Here is a 15,239-nt window from a genome sequence, read left to right on the forward strand (position 1 = left end):
CAGTTATAGCAGTAGAAGAAAAGGGCAATAAAGAATGTCATATGGAACAAAGGATAATTTGTTGTCAAACAAAGTTATAGTGGAGAACTGTAAGAAGGGGAAGAATCTAAGTATACCATGGATTGACTACAAAAAAGCATTTGACAGTATCCCACATTCACGTATAAAAGAGTGCTTAAAAATGTATAAGATACACCCTACACTGATTGACTATATTACAATAACCATGAAACAGTGGCAGACCACTTTGCAATTAAGCCATGATAAAAGACAGATTATCATCCCAGGGATAAAAATTCAAAGGGGGATATTCCAGGCTGATTCTTTGTCACTGTTGCTATTCTGCCTTGCCATTAATCCATTAAGCTGTTTACTTAACAGCTTAGGCAATGGCTACAATCTGGCTCCTAGAAAACAACAAAGCCTAATGACTTCTCATCTTCTCTTTGTTGATGATTTAAAATCGTATAGCTTATCAGATGAGGAACTGAAAGCACAGCTGCAGGTTGTCAAAACTTTCAAATGATATTGGAATGTCATTTGGTTTTGATAAATGTGCAAAAGCAACCTTTAAAAAAGGAAAACTGTAGCACCAGGAAAACATCAGTTTGGGACAAGAATGTGATATAAAAGAACTTGAGCAAGAGGGAGTGCATAAATACTTGGGAATTAATGAAGGATCAGCAATAAAACATGAACAAATGCAAATAAAACTCAGTACAGAGTACTTTAGAAGACTTAAATTAATCCTGAAAACTGCATTAACATCTAGGAACAAGATCCAAGCTATAAATCAATTTGTTCTTCCTGTCCTAACTTATAGTTTTGGAGTGATTGACTGGTCACAAAAAGTGTTGGCTAGACTGGGATATTAAAACAAGTAGAATGTTTCATGCTCATCAAATGATTTATCAAAATCAGTGTATACCGAGATTATATATTCCCCATTCTGTAGGTCGGATGGGCCTCCTTGAAATTATTACATGTATAGATCTGCAATTGTGGGACTCCAAACATATCTACTGACCTCAGAAGATCCAAATGTAGTGAAAGTTTTGAAACATGAGGAGAATAAATCTAAGATGATGTCTCTGCTTAATTTAGCAGAAGTTTATCGATGTCAAGCAGGAATGGAAGTCAAACCAGAAGTAGATAAAAACCAGGCAGCAACTGAATGTGCTAAAAAACAAAAGAAAGAATTTAAGGTGAAAGACCAGATGAGAAGCCAAGAAATATGGAAAAAACATAAATATAGTTGCAAGTATCGAAAACTTCTAGAAGAGCCTCATGTTGGTCAAGAATGAACGCAGGAATGGTTAAGGAGAGGTGAATTCACATCAAGAAATGAAAGGTTAATATTGGCAGCCCAAGATAGTGGGCTATGTACACACTGGTTTTACAAAGTCCATTGAACATGTGGGAGAAACAGATATATCTAGGTTTTGTAAAACTGACCTGGAAACAGTCACACACCTTGTTGCTGGTTGTGATGCACTAATGGCAGAGGAACTGTATGGCATAATAATGTGGCGAGACTGCTACACTGGACATTATACAAACATTATGGTATTGAAGTGACTGAAAAACACTAGAAACATGAGCCACAAAGAATCATGATGAAGTTTATATCACATGGGATCATCCAATACCAACAGTTCAAAAGATAAATGCTAGAAAACCTGATAAAGTGGTCCAAGAAAAGAAGAAAAAGTAGCATCGATCATTGAAATCACCAGACCTAGTTATTACAGTGTCTTGCATACAGTGAGACACAAAGTCATAAAATACCTTGATCTGCAGGGAGAAATGAGAGCCATGTGGATGAAAGATACCCAGACAGTTCCAATAGTAGTAGGAGCAACTGGTCTTATAAAAAAGAATTTACAAACTTATTTAGATATGTTATCAATTCATGTAACACCATACGAACTGCAGAAGGAGTCATTACTGGGTACATTACGGGTGCTGCGAAGAGCACTTTTAGTTAATATCAAAGAGTGAAACAATACTAATTTTATGATCTTTAATTGTACTTTGACTTAGGAATGGGGTCCATTCCTGTCATGGTATTACAAACCTAAAAGACTTGGAGAAATTAAAAACATCAGACTCACAGGGATTCATTTCAGACAACATTACAGGACAGTCTGCAATACATACAGGAAATATGCAAAGTACTAGGTGCACAGCCTCATAAGATGATGCCAGGCTATTGGCCCTGATGCCCATGTCCCTTCAAAGCCAGCATCTGTTTCCCCTGTTGAGCTGGGACACATGCAGGATCGCAGAGGTGTCTTATCCATTTCCCATGCAGTCATCCAGCTTCTTCTTCAAGAGGGCTATACACGGACTCTGCCAGGCATGGGGATGGAGTGTATTTTACAGACAGTCTATTGTGTGGGACACTACACTATCCCTCCAACAAGTACTATGCATGTCAGAAACCAGGTTGGGCCTTACATGTGTTGTGTGAGTGGGGTCTGTCTTATAGACATGCAGAAACACCATCAAGGCTGGTTTGGAAATGGCCTTTTATGCCAAACACAGGTCACCTATGATCAGTCTGTATGAGACTGAGTACAGGGACAGGGCTTTCAGCCTATCTGTGTAGGATAGGTGTTGGTAGACCCTGGATTTGTGTGGTCAGGAACCTCTGTCGTCTCTGCAACTGGTGCATTTGCTTGGCAAGGTACATGCCAAAGGTGCCATTGTACTTCATAATGCATCTGATAAGGGTGGAGTACAGAGATATTGTGGCCTCCTGGTTCCTGGATGACATACTCATATTTGTCAGGTGGGCCATGTAGACAGCCTTCCATCAATGGTGCTCACACAGTGAGAAACTGTCAGGTTACTACCAACCTTGGTGCACAAGTTGCCTCACACGTGATTGCATGCTCAGTACATTATTACTGTTATAATTAGTGTGGATGAGATCTGCAACAGCAGGGAAAATTATACATCTCCTGGCATTCAGTTTGAGGCAATGCTTCTTGCACCAGTCATTAATTTGGGTGAGGGCCTCTTGGAGGATGCTCATATCAGTAGGGGAATGTAAGACAATGGCCAGCTTACAAGCATCTGTAAACCTGGTCAGCCACAGACCACTGCTTTTGTCTTCTACCTCAGATACATATATCTCAAACAGAGGAGGCCCCCAGACCAGTCCTTGGGATACACCTCTCTGGAATACTCTACTACTAGAGGTGGGTTCCACTAATTTGACTGAGTGGGGACTATCATTGAGTCAGTTAGCTACCCATCTGGTAACATGCAGGTTGATGCCTAGCTGTGTAGGCTTATGTATCTTGGCAGCCTGGGTATTATTGTGAGAGAATTGGGCTAGGTGAAGGTAGGCATTAAAGACAAAAATGCAGACTCCTATCGATGCAAGCCCTTGTTGGAGACCAGGCTGTGTAAACACAACTAAAAACTTTTGCTGCCAGCACCAATAAAAAGCGAACATAGAAAGAAACTTGGTGAAACACAAAACCTTAACGCCAAGTTTATTAACAATAAAATGAGCGTTTTCACTGGAGACACTGCTACAGCTTCATCAGAGGTACAAGAAAACCCGCCAAGTCAAGTTTATATTCCCACGTCATTGCGTGCTCCAAGTGACAATGAAGGTAGGCATTGTTTACCATCTTCCGCTCATCCTTGTGTTTGTTGACGAGAGTGTGTAATGGAGCTGAGAGCTCATGCCTAAGTTCATGTTGGATGCAGCCTGGGATGGTATCAGGCCTATGGGCAGGAACTGTGCATTCACATGTGTGCCGATGGGGGGACAGGGGGCTGATGTTCACAATTCACCTATCTGCAGCAGGTTTGCTATATATATGCCGTATGTGTATGTTGTGTTATTGACCACCACTACAGAGCAGATTTGGGTGCTGCCTCTGGGATTGCAGACATATGGATAGAAGGCCTTGTGATTGGCCTTGGTGGATGTGTCCAATTTTCACTCTAAGATAGCCTTAGGGTAATTCACTTGTGACCTTATTTGCTTGTTCAGACCAAGATGATATTGTTTCCAATAAGGCACCTGCTCCTTCTTGGCCCTATCCAGCATTTATTTCCACCTATTATGATATTTGTGTATTGCTGCTGTCCACCACAGACATTTACCCTACCTTGAGAGAAATTATGTTTTCCTGTCAAGTATTGCTGAGTCCATACAATTATGTAGGCGCTCATATTGTATTATGGTGTGGGCTTGGACGCCACTGCTAGTTCCAACTGATGGGATGGTGGCTGTAAAGCTACCTCTACCTGCTTTGAGGAGATTTATAGTCATTTTTGTAAAGTTTATTTTGTTTGACCCTGACAAGGGGGGGGGGGGTGCAGAGGAGATGGTGACCTAAACGGTGATGGCTATGTGGTCAGATCTTACCAAGGAGGATGACACTGTAGGAGTGCTACAGTGGCTACCCATGTTGGTTAGGATCAGGTGCAGGATATTTCTACCTGTCATAGGAGTGTTGACTAGCTGATCCACTGCATTGCCATTGACAAAGCCAAAGAATCTATGTGCGTTCATGTTCAGGTCATGCAGACTATGGATGGGTAGTTAACATCCCCCAGGAGCAGGGTAGATGGTTGAATCTTGCCAGACTCCAGCAAGTCCAGATAGGTGTGGTGGGTGTCCAAAGTCATGGTTGGAGGTCTGTAGCTAGCTATGATTTGAGTAGGTGTTTTGTCAACTGTTAACTGCACTCGAGATATCTGAACCAACAAAATAAGCACCTGGGTGGTCTTTAATCCAGCAGTGTATAGACAAGAAGTTTTTCTCCAGTAGTTAATAAACAAAAAGTTTTTTCTCCAGCAGTTTATTAACAAAAAGTTTAACGCTTTCGTCAATCCACAGTTGACTTCTTCAGAACATTGGATCATACAAAAATACCAGTTTAAATACATAGCCCACAAGAATGATTGGTTAAAATCTGTCCAATAGAATTTAAAGCTAAGTAATACATAAATATTAAACAGCACATAAATATTAAGCAGTGGATCATAAATAAGCAAGTTTAAAACTAAAATCACCTTTGAAGCAAGTGCAAAACATAAGCTTATTGTGGGGACTAAACTAGTTCTGCTTTTTCTTTTAAAATAGGCATGATGCTTAAATGGTTGTTTAACCCCAGGGGAATGTGGGCAGCTAGCCTCAGCTGCCATAGCAGTTCTTTCTTACACAAGATGTTTTGCCACTCACCCCCTCTAAGGTATATTTCTACCATGTCCAGGATAGTAAACTTATAACCAATAAACCCTGCACAATTTAAACTATGCCTGAACAAGGCATTAGTTTCTTTTTTATTTTTGACATCATATAGATATTCAGAAATTCTGGTTTTAAACAATCTCTCCATTTTCCCAACATGGAATGAAGTGCAGAAATTACATTTAGCTATATAAACTAACTTACCCGAAAGACAATTCCCTTTCCTGAAAAGAAGGGTGTTGGTGTTTGTGGTAGCCAGGGTGATGATTTTGTTACTAAAATGTATTGACAATAAGGGCATCTTCCACAAGGTCTAGTTCCACTCATTCTTTCCCTGTTATCAGATTTAACACTTTTCCTCTCCAAGATTGTCTTTAAATTAGAACCAATCTTAGTAGAAAAGGTAGGTTGAGTAGCTAGCAGGATTGGCCTTAGGTCAACTGGTGCCCTAAGCAGAGGGCACAACGGCACCCCCCACCACATCACCCAGTGCCCCCATTCTGGTCTACCTACACCAAATAAATACTAGTAAAGTTGGCCTATGCTTAAGGCTGGCTATATTTGCTAGAGTTTCATATACTTCACAGTTGGTCCTAAAAATACTCCAGATATCTCCAATGCATCATATTGTTTGGCCAGCCTCGAGGTGTGTATGTGTATGATAATGTTTAAAACTCTACCTCCTGTGGCTTTGCAGCCCTCCATATGGTGTATAAACATATGATGGGATGAGTAACCTGGCAAGGTTAGTGTGCTCTCCACAGCTGCAAAGCAGGTGTCAGCGAATGCAGAAATGTCAGCTTTCTACATGACAAGGTACGCTTACACTGACATGGGTTTCTTGCTAAGACACCTAGCTCCTGTTAGAGCAAGACATCTGCAGAAAGGCACACATCACTGGTGGGCAAAGGCCAGCAAATAGTGACACTTTATAAACCTAACTGTAACACACTTAGTTGCTAGCAAAGACAGTTTCGCATTTACAGGACTACTCCACAGGACATGACATCTGACATTCAAATGTATGCTATTATGTTGTGACTTCAGTCTTTAATGGGTTGCCAGTGATTTGCCAGACAATATACAACTGTATGAGGCATTGACTACAAATATGAGGCAAACATATGGTCAGTCTGCAAAACTTTGTATAGTTGACAGTTATGGGGTCAGTATATAACATGCAGTTCAACACACACTTCTGCACCTGTTGTTTACTATGCACATACCCTATATAAGTCTCTTACATTTGTAGGACAAGCATATGTATCATAGTAGCATTCACAGGTGACATATGAATATTTTCAACATCCCAGGCAGCTGGTCTAGCAGTGTCACAGTCAGTATTGGACAACAGACACTCCAGTAGTAGTCATACATGAGTTGACCTTTGCTGGGGTGACTCAGGGGCCAGAGCTGTGATCCATGTCACTGCACATAGGACAAGCAGGAATGGCCATAGGTGCCAGACAACAGCGTCTGAGTCTAGAAGGTCTTGTTGTGACTTGGTGTTTAACTTCCTATTTCACATTATTGCACCCCCCCCTTCTCCATTCCAATCCAAGCTTCAGTGACTGACATACCTGTTATACTGCTGAAGGGTTTCCTCAGAACTATGCAAATATTTAGGTTTGTGTAGTCACAGTCTGTTTTTGTGTAGATGGGTTCAGACCTGTGTTGCATAGGCAGCAGCTTGCCTTTTGTAGGTAATGTTCATGAGCCGGTGATGGCCTGTGCACCAATCAGTGTCTCCCACTTGCTACTTGCATCCAGAGCAGCTGTGTTGTCTTTCCATTAGCCAATGCCATAGCAACACAGTGATATAATTAAGACCTTCATGTGGGCCTTGCCCCTTTTTCTTGTCTGTGAGGAGGACGTTATGGAGGTATGGTGGCTACAGCTTCACAGACGGTAGGTGGAAATGGTTTACTATCAAAATGTTGAAATTCACATGGTCGTCTTTCATAACGTCGAAAGTCATTACACCGAATGTTCAAAATACTGAAAAAAAAGTCTAAATTTAAATGGTCAAAAAAGACTGCTTAGCATTGCTCAGTTTTCATTAAAAAAAAATCAGGATTGTAGATTAATTCATCATTACTAACATATTATTAAGTGTATATGATTTACTTTACATGACATCCCCATGTGCTTTCATTACATTACCTTTGGGTGTGACTATACTGTATGGAACACTTGTGTATACATGGGTGATTTCACGTGTTATATGGACTCACACTTCCATTTTGGACCAGTTACACTACCCTGAGTGACAATTATCACTTACTACAATTTAACATAAGAAATTAACTTTAACAATGCTTTCCCATGTAAATATAGAGCCTGTTCTGGTACTTAAACTGTGTACGCCTGCATGCAAAGCTGGGACCCTAACCACTATGCTATCTCATCATTAAGATTTTAGCAATAGATTTTTATTTAGCTGCTATGAGGTGTTTAAGCAATGCTGAGCAGAGGGCCGTAATGTGCAAACCTGTTCAGCTACGCTGAAACATACCCTAGAATGGAAAAAAAAAGAAAATTAAAAGAACCACTTTATTTAAATGTATCAATACTCCTTGTCAGTCACAGAAAGGGCAATTGTACATGGACAACAAGGGACAGGTTTTTAATATTGCTCTTACAAACTTAAAACAGTTGATTTTAATAATAGGTTTTGCATTAGCATGACTTTTCTGATTGATGTGGAGTCTTAAACACAAATGATTATCATTATTTAATTACTCCAGTCCCTGCTATTTGCTAGGTCGGGACAGATATTTGGAGCAACACACCAAAAACATAAAGCAACATACTTCTCAACTGTACAGATTTTTGCAGAATTTCCAGCTTATTGCCTCATAGTTTTGGTCCATTTCTCATATGACTGTGGTTTTCTAGCACATCATTGCCAAATCACTCAAGGTTTAAGTCAGAAAATAATGTCAGACACTTGAGTTTCAGACTTCATACCCTTCAGAAAAATCTGTGCTAATGCAAAACATGTTATTCTATCAACTTTCCAAGTTTGTAAGAGCAATATTTAATAAGTGTCCCTATTTTTGAGCCTTTGACCCCTCCATTATTTATGGCTCTGTACAGTTTCTTGCTCTAGGAGGTTGAGAGTTATGTGAGGCAGGTATCTGAACATTCTGCGAGAACCTGTAGAGTTGAGTGGTATGCCTGTACAACATTTTCGCAATGCAGGGGGTATGTTACAGTACCTGTCACAGCCCCCTTCATTGCTTCCTATTGGAATAGCTGCTTTCAGTGTCCGCAGACAATGAAAGCACTTAGAAAGTGCCGTACATCACTTTGACAACGCACTTTGACAATGCAGGGGGTGTGTGACAGTACCTGTCACACACCCCTGCATTGCTTCCTATTGAAATAGCTGCTTTCAGTGTGTGCAGACACTAAAAGCACTTGGAAAGTGCTGTATGGCACTTTGGCAATAGGTGTGTGTGTGACAGTACCTGTCACACACCCCTTGCATTGCTTCCTATCTAAACTTCCTGCTTTCAGTGTTCATGGACACTGAAAGCACTTGGAAAGTGCTGTATGGCACTTTGACAATGAAGGGGTGTTTGACAGCACCTGTTACACACCCCCCCTACATTTATCTATTGATCTACTAGCTATTTCAGTGTCCACAGACACTGTTACACTATTTTATTTGCTTTCCGTGTCGACGGACACTGAAAAGCATTTAAAAAGTGCCATACGGCACTTTGAGAGTGCAAGGTGAGTGTTAGATGTGTGTGCATTATTTAAACACACCCCCTGCCCTCAGTAGTGTTGGTGTCCACTTAGCCTTAGCAGTAGTGCACCTTCATGAATATGCAAGGCGCTCTGCTGTTAAAACTATGCAGAAACTAGCACAGTTCCCTCCGTGCAGGAATAGCACTACTCCTGTATGGAGTTTATTGAATCCTGGGGTTAGACTCCACCCATTGGAAGTTGCAGTGTAAACTTCCTGAGTTCCATTGGAGTGAATGAGTTAAATGTAGCACCTGTTTTTGTGTGTCCACGATCTCCAATCAGAAGTTCTGGCAGGTGTTTGACATACCCAGTTGTGTTTCATTGTTTGTAGTTTTTGAAATGTAAGCTTTCACTACTTTAACTTTCTGATCGTTTTGTCTCGATCATTTCAATTTTGGTTATGAGTTAATTTGATCTACTGTACTAAAGTAGATTTGATGCATGCAGTGTCAGCTGAATTCAGATATGTATGGTCTTTTCCCTCTAAGATCCTTGTCATTTTATTATTATTAAAGCTTAAAATGCTGACATTGGATGAACTATAAGAAAGGGACTTAAGGGTCCATGCCATATAACATTTTTGAAGGACATTAACTGCATGAGTCTCACATATAACACAAAATTTGCTGTAGATATAGTGCTCAGAATGACTGTTTTTTTTCTTATGTTACATACTGTATGCAACCGGTACAGCCATAGTTCTCAAATCCTCTATTTTACTAATGTAACATGGTTTGAGTCTCCCATCCCCTAAGAAACCAGCCACTGTGCATTTGTTCTCTGTATTTCTTTTATTTTGTTGTTCATGTGTCCAATTTTGAACATCTGTTCAGACAAAAACAAAACAATTTAGACTCAAAGACTGAATATATCATAGATGTAGCAAAACTAGAAAACCAAACAATCCATGGGATGGTAGGAATAGCAGCTATCCCTCCTTTCATACATCCCTAACTATGTAGCCCTACCACAACCATAACTCTAATCCTAAAAACTTCCTCTCAGTCCACAACACTAACCATAGGACTTCCATTCCTAGCCTGAGTCCCTGACTGCTCCCTAATCCTAAATGTCCACTCTCCCCTCCCTAAACATGAAATCACCATTGGCTAACAGACACTAAGGCAGTACTCCTGCTCCATAACCCTTAGACTCCTTCTCCCTAAACTTAAAATAACCTTTAAATTCCCTATTCCTAAAGTTCCCGATTGCTCCCTAACTCTAAAAGTTGCTGCTTGCTCCCTAATCCTAATAGCTCTTTCCCACTCACTAAATCTAAAACTCACATTACATTCCCTAACCTTAAAGTCTCCTCCTGCTCCCTAAACCTAAAGTCCCTATCTCAATTGTGGCCTAAAACCCCAGCCTGCATCCCCATCCTTGCTGTTCTTGTGCTAACCTTACCCAAACTCAAATACTGTGTCTGGGTAATGTGCAGCAGTGCCACTGTCTCTCCCCATGGCTGCTACACCTCACTCAAACACAGTATTCAAGCTCTAGCATGAGCAAATGACTGTGTGAACTTTAAAATGCCAGCATCCCTGGCTGTGAGGTGGTTCTATTCCAGAACTTGGGACTGTGGTCGCTGTAGTAAAGCCATCAAAAGTGGTCAGAGATGCACTCATTTTTTGTTATGTTGTGTGTCTTTTTTTAGAAGTCTGCTAGACATTGTCAAATGCTTTTTGGTTGTATTAAAAACGTATATGTAAATTATACATGTTATGAAGTTCTATCAGTACGGTCATGTTTTAACATTCATACCTACCTTAATCCACAGCTTCTGCATTTACAGATGTATGCGACAAATGTGTTCTTCTAGGTGTACTTATTAAACTTGGAAGCAGAATGTTGATTAATTGAGCATTACTCTAATTTTGGTTATTTCAGTACACTTATGAACACCATTAGATGATGCTGTATAGCTATAGTATATGTGGGTGGAATTACGCCAAAACACGGGTAATGCTATCCCTGCAAAGCTAGTAGTATTAACAATGCAGAATGAGGAAAGTACTAGCTAATGAAAACTGGATAATTTCATTTTAAAGAGTTAAAATGAACAACTCTACAAGTTCCTCATGGATTATTATTCTGCACCATGTCTTTGAGAAAACATTGAATAACTTTACAGAATTTGAGGCTCCTAGATATTCATTTCTCTTTGAGAACAGGCACTTAATTTCAAAAAGAAGTTATATTTCTTTCATGTATCAACCGCAAAATGTCATTTTGTTCATTTGCTATTGATTGTAAGCTGTTTATAATGGATGAAGTGGCAGATACTCCATCCTTAAAGTGTGTTACAAGTAGTACTGTCTACAACATGATCATTTCAAATGAGTCTTCAAGAAATAGTACAAATGAAAAGAAAGCAAGCCTGCATATCTAAGTTCTTGTATTGCACAGATACCAACACTGTAAAAGAAAAAAATAAACATTTTCCTCTTATTGTTTTGACCATCTCTGACAATATACAGCTGGACTGGAAGTTATTTTTGGGGAAATGTTCAGTTTTCAAATATAATTCATAAATTAGTTAGTATAGTTGGAATATGCAGCATATTTTTCCTAGCTGTGCTTCCTACAAATAATTAAGATGTAAGTTAGTTAGTTACTTGGTTGCTTAATTATAGTTACTTAGTTATTTTAACAGTGCAATTCTGAATTCATAGCTTATCTCTTTTTATAAAACAGAGGCTGTTTCAATTTTTGATCTGCTTCTCATGACAGAGAAGTGCCATCATACATAAAAACTATCACTTCATAAAATAAATATTTTGTGTTAAAAATTCGTACTTGTCACAGAAACAACAAAATAATATTCTTTCACTGGCATGTGCACAGGTTTAATCTGTGGTACTGTTACTTTTGTTTCACTTCAGTTGCAGACAGTGAGACTCATTTGGGTTTGAAGGATGTACTCAGACCAATGAAGTGAACATGCTGGGAGGAAATTCATAAACTTTACCATGAGGTCTACATGATGTGTACACTTCAAGGTAATGTTTTTGAATTCATAGACAGCCGTCCCATGTTGTTTTTGCAGGAAAATGTGCAGCATCGAGGATGGCTGTCTCCATGGCCATGCTAGATACTAATAAGGCAGTGGAGAAGCATATACTAATTAACTATGTGCTTCCCCAACCACCCAGGATTGCCTCCAAAAAGAAATCCACGCACTGAGTAATTCCTAGAATTTCTTGGACATGTAGATTAGTATGACTGCTTTCTGCACCTTGCAGTAGTGAACATGGCCAAAAGACATGTTCATCCATCAAAACAGAGGTAAACTCTAAGAAGTTAAGTGGTAAGGCAGGGTTAGGAGATGCATGAGTGAGTGTATGTTAGGGGCTACATTTGTGAATGTATGTGTGAGTATATGCCTGCATGGGAGAGATCACTAAGGGCTGTAGGGGGGTAAGGTGTGCGTGTGTGTGTGTGTGTGTGTGTGTGTGTGTGTGTGTGTGTGTGTGTGTAAAATGCCCCAGTTGCTACATGGTGCTGGGTAGAGAATAAGGCTTGAACCTTGGGTACCAAGTGACAAGAGCCTGAATTCCCTACCCACCACCATTTGTAAAACATTTGCAGATTTTTGCCTCATATTTGTTCTGTTCTGTTCCTCATAAAATCTGTGGTTTCTGTATTTTTGTTACTTAGCACAGTCAGTAGTGCAGTGGTTATGTGATAGCATTGTCGCCTGACAGTTACAGGTTGTCTGGTTTGATTCTTGGCTGGGTTGCCTTCTGTGTGGAGTCTGCATGTCCTGTGTAGGTTTGCTCTGGTGTCCTCAATGGATATTTGTCCCTATTTTTGGACTGTATTCCCCCATTTTTTGAACCAAGGTTGAGAGCTATGGTGATAACTGAACTCATTGAATATGTTTGGGGGTTGTATTCCCCCATTATTGACTTTGTTCAGGTGTTTTGTGCTAAGATGTTGACAGCTATGTTGAGAACTGAATTCACTAAATGGTAGCCATTTAAGTTTCAGTCTTCCTTTCTTTCATAAAATGGCTAATTTGGCATAGTGGTATGTTGCTCTGACTGTTTTGCACAGGGTCCTGGGTTCAATACTTAGCAGTGAAATGTATGGTGATAACACAGCATTTTATTCTAACAACATTCCAACATACAAGCAATGTTTAAAATGTGTCCCTGTTTTTTGGCCCCCCCCCCTGAAATTTTGGATTTTTCCAGATTTCTTGTGCTGCAAAGTTCAGAGATGCAGCTGAGTGTCAAGTAGATTTTACAAGAAGCTGAGATCTGCAGGGGAACAAAAGGTTAGTGCTGCTTATGCTGAATCTGCTTGCATTGTTAATAACACAATAGGTAATGTACTAGCTTTTTGATGCAAGAGGCTAGGTTCTACTCCCACAGTAGGTAGATGAATTGCTGATACTGTACTGTATTGTAAAGGGGGTGGATGCTGCAGTCCTTTTTGGTGAAGATACCTAGTAACTATGGACCTGTTATCAGTTTGCCATCCATTCCTTATTGCAATATTACTAGCTTATCATTTTTTAATGCAACTTAGGCAATTTATTCCTTATGGGTGAATGGGCATGCCTTCGTTGAAGGTTGGGTGTCGGGCTGGCACCTCAGCACTGTAAAAATCTACTACCAATCACTAGCGGACCTGAGTTCCACTGTTTTGACCCCTAACTGGGAAAAGCCGAAAGAAGAAGAAGAAGAGGGCAATTTATTCATCAAGGGCAACAGGCACTTTATTTGTGGATGAACCAATTAAATATAAAGTTGGTTGCTAGCAGCAACCTCTTCATTAGTTACAGATTTCATTAATGTGGAATTATTTAGATGACTTTTACTTCTTCAGAGATTGTGCATATTTACTGATACTGGTGGACTGTAGAAGTTTGAGTAGACTTTTATGATAGAAATGTTCTGAATTGGGCAGTTTTGTCATTATTGGTGCATGCATTTTGTTTCATTGTTTACTGGAAAAATGTTCCGAATTGGGCAATTTTGGTGCATGCATTTTGTTTAATTGTTTACTGGAAAATGTTCAAAACAAATTTAAAACGCCCTCTAACAACTATACTATATTGTACAAGGAATAGAATTTAATACAATCAGGAAGGTGTATCAAAGACCACGTGTATATTTCATGTGCAAGGAGCCTATAATTTGAAAACAGCCCAAAGTTAATCTTTATCTGCCACTGGCAAAATGTATTTTCTTTGAATGTGGGTTTCAATGCTGTTTCAATGAATGTGAGTTTCAAGGGCAGAGAAGTTTTAACGCTAAGTCTGTTTTCATTGTGAGATTGCGTTGCTTTATTTAGCAGATGTCTTAGTGTTTGTGTTGCAAAATGCAAAATAAAACTTTCAAATGAAGTCCAAATCATCGTAGAAGTAAAGCAGTATGCACATTAGTGTTTATGGTAAATGGGGTGAAATATCCAAGTAATGGTTCACTTGAATGGCTGCGGGGGGAGGCTCCATTCGACTATGATTTTGTGAAGGGGAAGGGTGGCAAACTCAAAGACAGCCCGGCTGAACTATACCTCTCAACTGTCCAGATTTTCACAGAATTAATGGATTTTTGCTTCTTATTTTTGATTTGTTCCTCATAAAATGTGTGGTTTTCTGGCAAATAATTTAGGAATTAAGTCACTAAATGACAGACACTGAGTTTCTGACTTCATAACCTTCAGAAAAATGCATGCTAAAGCAAGACCTGTTATTCTTTCAATTGTCTCAGTTTATACAACAATTTATAATATTGTTTATATGTTCCCCCAGTATATTTGTCCTTGTCCAGATTTCCTGGATTAACAGGTTGAGAGGTACATGCAAATAAATTGCTTTATAGAATTAGGCATATCCAACCTCTCAACTGTCCCTGATTTTGGCTCAAAATGTTGCTCTTCCCCCTAATAATCCCACCGCAAAATGGCAATTTTAGAAGAAAATGTGGAGGGCTTACAATTAAGAAATAACTTTAATAATCAGAGTTATAGATTACTTTTATTTCAGAAATGCATGTAGATTATTTTATTTTGTTAGCTGCTCAAGTTAGCAGTACTAATATTAAAAAAGTGTCCCTTCTTTGACAGGTTTCCCACTGTATTGTGTGGCTATTTTATATTTTTGCATCACATTTTGGTCCATTTTTCATAAAATTGTGTTTTTTTGGCAAATTAGTCGCAAATCATTAAAGACTGAAGTTAGAAAATAATGACAGACATTTGAGTTTCAGATTTTGTACCTTTCAGAAAATTCATACTAATGCAAGACCTA

Source organism: Protopterus annectens, chromosome 2.part0, assembly GCF_019279795.1.
Source record: "Protopterus annectens isolate FY-2018-M chromosome 2.part0, PAN1.0, whole genome shotgun sequence".
NCBI classification, from domain to species: Eukaryota; Metazoa; Chordata; order Ceratodontiformes; family Protopteridae; genus Protopterus; species Protopterus annectens.